Genomic DNA, 4711 nt, shown 5'->3' with positions numbered 1-4711 from the left:
ACCTACTAATTGTTCCACTTGGTGTTTGTAGGCATATTACACATCCAGAACCCAAACTGAATCTCTGGGTTCTTTTCCTTCATAGCTTCCAAACCTTTTCTTTATGTCATTCAAGCCTAAGCTTAAGTACCTTTTCTTCAGAAAATCCCATCCTAGTCGCCCAGTCAAACCTTCTCCCCACCGTACATTCTCTGATGCTGCTGTATTTCCCACCTCTCCCACTAGAAAATAAGACTCACAAGGACATGTATTGCTATCCCCTTAGAACCTAGAACAAAACAATGTGGTAGGCATTCAAAATTTTTGAAAAATGAGTGAAATCAACCAATCAAACAGTTATATGAAATAATTTTTTAATAACAGCTATATATGCTCTGAAGGAAAAAACTGTGGGGTGTTGTGTTTAAAAACAAAGCAACTGTGGGGGCTGGTGAATAGGATTGTCAGAGAAAAATCTCTTTGAAATTATAATTAAGACTTCAAGAATGGGGGGGAAGCTGCCTTGCTTAAAGCCAGGGGACACACATTCAGTGAGAAAGGACAGGAAGTATAAAGGACTTATGGTCTGAAAGAGATTGTCGTATTTGAGAATTGTTGGAAGACCTTTGTGACTAGAGCACTGTGAACAAAGAAGGGAGTGGCTGGGGACAAGGATGGAGAGATGGGTAAGAGGTTGTTATGGGGATTCTTGTAGATGACCATATGGGGTTTTAGTATTATTCTCAGTGAACTAGAACTGCTGCAAAGCTGTAAGTGTGGGAGTGGCAGGATCTTGGCTTTTCATTTTATTTTTTTTTATTAAGTTTTAAAATTTTAACTCCAGTATAGTTAACATAAGTGTTATATTAGTTTCAGGTGTACAACGGAGTGATTCAACAATTCTCTATATTACTCAGTGCTCATCATGATGTGTCCTTATTTCATCTATTTTTTTAAAAAAATAATTTATTTTAGAGAGACAGAGAGAGAGCAGGGGGAGGGGCAGAGGGAGAGAGAGAATCCTCAAGCAGACTCCCTGCTGAGCACAGAGCCCGATGCGGGGCTCGATCCCAGGACCCTGACATCATGACCTGAGCCAAAACCAAGAGTCAGATGTTTAACCAACTGAGCCACCCAGCTGCCCTTATTTCATTATTATTAACAGTCATGATAAAATAGTGTGATTTCCACCCACTCAATATGATATCATCTCCACATGCCAGATAAAGAAGACAAAAGATAGGAAAGCTGCTGTAACAAAGGTCTTTTGCTAGATTCGGACTTCTGGCTCACTAGTAGAAATGAAAGTTAAGATTACTTTCAGAGAATAATTTCTTCCCTTTCTGTTCTTCCTGTTCTTTCTAATCACTTCCTGTGATTACAGTTTCCACAAGCTTAGTCCAGGAGTAGCTAATGATTGCTCCCCTGTGTATATGGCAGGGGTCACAGGTAGCAGAGTAAATGAAATAATGAGGTGAGACAGAGGAGGGGTCTATACTCCACTTGTACATTGATTTCACATGTTCACCCAGCTACTGAAATATCTGAAATGATGTGCCTTTTGGGTCAGTCTGTTTCTTTGTGAGTCACTGGAAAGCACAGACCAGCTCCCTGTTTCCTTGCTTGTGTCAGTCCATCCCCTTAGGCACACTAGACTGGAAAACTTTCCGTCATTTTTGGTTTATTCCTGTCCTTCATTCTTCAAATGTAGTAATTTGTTTATAAGTCTCTGAAATGCCGTTTATACCCATCTTGTGCTCTCCGTTCTTATTGTGACAATGCTAGAGCATGTAATACTTACAGTCATCTGTCTGACCATCTATCTATCCCTCGTGAGTTTCATGACCCTCTTGTTTTCAAAAAGATTTAAAGGAGTTAATAAAGTGGAACAACGTAAACCTGGATAATTAAGATTAAAGAGAACAGAGAGGGCCTAAATCAATTGTTCTCACTGTTGGATGCATTACAAACAATGGAGAACTTACAAAAAATAGTCATACTCGGGAGATTCAGATTCATATTGTCTAGAGCTCCCTAGGTGATTCTAAGGTGCAGCCAAGGTTCAGAACCTGTGGGATTGGACATGCAGGAGTAGATATTACCAGCCACTTGCTATGAGCTGATTACAACCTTTGAATCCTGAATATGGCTGCAAAGACAAAAAGGGACATATGCTGTGTTCAACACCTCTCATTATCTGACAAAACGTTTTTTCCCCAGAGTTAGACTCTAAAAATAATATATTGTGTATTTCCTAATAATGCAATAATAGCTACCTTTTATTTTTTATAGCAATCTCTACACCCAATATGGGGCTCGAACTCGTGACCCTGAGATCAAGAGTCGCAGGTTCCATGGACTGAGCCAGCCCCTGATAGCCCCTGATAGCTACCCATTGTTGACTGTTTGCCAAGTGCTAAGCATTATGCCATTTGAAGGAATTAGCTGTTTTAAGTCTCACAACACATCTATGATGTGAATATATTATCAACCTAGTATTTCAGATGAGGAAACTGGGGTTTGAGGAATTAAATAAATTGCAGCTTTTGGACTAACTGTAGAATCCGATTCTTGACCACTTCCTGCACTGTCTCTGATGTGAATGCACTGGGCAATATCTCCAGTTAAAGTTGTCCAAAAGACAGAATGGTGTTCAAATGGAGGTTCTTGTAAAATAAAGGATGAAGGAAAATAATTTCACAAAAGCATTTGTGCAAGGTATTGAGAGGATATTTTGCTTTCTGATGGACTTTTATAGGGCAAAACACTGGGACGCCTCAAAGAGTGGGCTGGTATCATGTCTGCATTTTGTCACAGGGGCCTTGGGGAGGTCTGGCTTCTCCCACAAGGCCGGTGAACAGAGCAGCTGCAGAAGAGCTTGAGCTTGGTGCAGGACCTACTGGGATGAGACCAGCAAGCCTCAAGTCTCTTGGAACCAGGCTTAGAGGCAGGAAATGGAAGATGGGGTAAAAAGCCAAGAAGGGCATCCTGCTTGAGCTGCCAGGCGTAGACAGCATGAGGAATGTCGGTTGGACTGGGCAAGAGGAAATTCCCATGCTGAAGAGAAGCATGAAGGGATGAAGTGTATGGTTCTAGAGCCAAAGTGAAAAATATGGGTGTGCCTTTGGCTCAGGGGGGAGGTGGGGTGGGTGCAGATATTTTAAAAAGAGTAAAAGGTGGGTGCTGGGTCACAGGAAACTCATGATTATTTTATCTTAAAAAGGTCTGAAGTGGAAATACTTCATGTTGTTGAGTAAAGTGAGAACTGTAGGCTTTGCATGCCAGCCCTGAGTGGTCATTCTTGCATTAGGGTGTGACAGACCAGAGAAACCAGGGGTACTGCCTTGAGTCCACTCGGTCTCACTCTGACCCGTGCTCCCCAGAATCTTTTGAATAATGGGTCTTAAACACTCTTTCAGCACATCTTAGCTCAAGAAATGTAAAAGGCACTCCATGGCTTACTCCGATCTGAATTCCCAAGTGGTCTTCATTTTCTCTCTCCACTTTGGTCCCTCCACCTCTTCACATCTTCCTATCACATTAGTCAGGCTCACTCACTGCTCCCCAAGTGACTGTGGCTTGGATTAAATGTCTGTTCTATGTGCTTTAGTCTTGACTGCCCAAAGTGATTGCAAGTTCTTTGAGGGAAAGGATTTATGGCTTTTAAAATTTCTCCTTTCCAGGACCTCGCGCTAAGCAAATGGAAGAGCCAATCCTGCACCTGACTCTATTACCCTGAGTAGTGCCAGGACAGCGCCAGCCTCAATGAGCTATTTAATAAGGGTTTTTGGCTCGAGATAATGATCATCTTGGAATCAGAAATTATCTTGATGTTTTTTTTGTAATGACAACATTGATAACAAAGCCGCATTATAAAATGGCATAGTGCAGTTCAAAAGGTTTGAATGCAGTTCTGTCACATATTAACCGTGTGACCCTGGGCAGGGCGCTGAGAGCTACAGTTTCCTCATTATAAAAGAAAGGTGATCATGGGGACCTCTGAGTGATTGTGAGAATTAAGTTACACACCAAAAGGAAATTGTTTAGCACAGTAAATGGCTATCACAGGCATTTAATTCATGTGTTTTACTACAGAAAATTTAAAATCCCTATCACTTTCTCTTCTCCTGGATTTCTTTTTTTTAATTTTATTTTATTATGTTATGTTAGTCACCATACCATACATCACCAGTTTTTGATGCAGTGATCCACGATGCATCGTCTTCATACAACACCCAGTGCTCCATGGATTTCTATTATCTCCTTTACCCAGATCAGAAAGTTAATTTAAAATTTTTTTTAAAACTTGTTTTGTGGTTAGATGTTTTCTAATAATGAGAAGTTGGTAGACATCCCATTAACACAAGATTTTTTTTCTTTTTGGTAATTATCTGGATCATAAAAAACAAGAATAAGACAAATTAGTCTTCAGTTTAGGCTGGGAATCAGGAGAAGGGAGAAGGGAAGGTAGAGAGTCCCTAGATTGCTGGTAGAAACATGACCCACTAACCATTAATCTAACACCCATGATGAAGTCTTGGTGGTAAGGAACCTAACTCCTGCCTTGGTTAGCAAGAGCACTCTAGAGCTGGGCTATGAGTTTCCATGACAGAGCCAAAGCACTGGCTCTCTGATCTACTGGACTTTGCTGTAGGATGGGTGTGGCCAAAAGAAGACCACCATGAATTCACCAGGAATGAGAGCATCAAGACTGAACTTTATTTCACCCAGC

This window comes from Mirounga leonina, unplaced genomic scaffold (assembly GCF_011800145.1).
Source record: "Mirounga leonina isolate KUSES-001 unplaced genomic scaffold, KU_Mleo_1.0 Mir_115, whole genome shotgun sequence".
Taxonomy (NCBI): Eukaryota; Metazoa; Chordata; class Mammalia; order Carnivora; family Phocidae; genus Mirounga; species Mirounga leonina.
Note: the sequence above shows the minus strand (reverse complement) of the source record.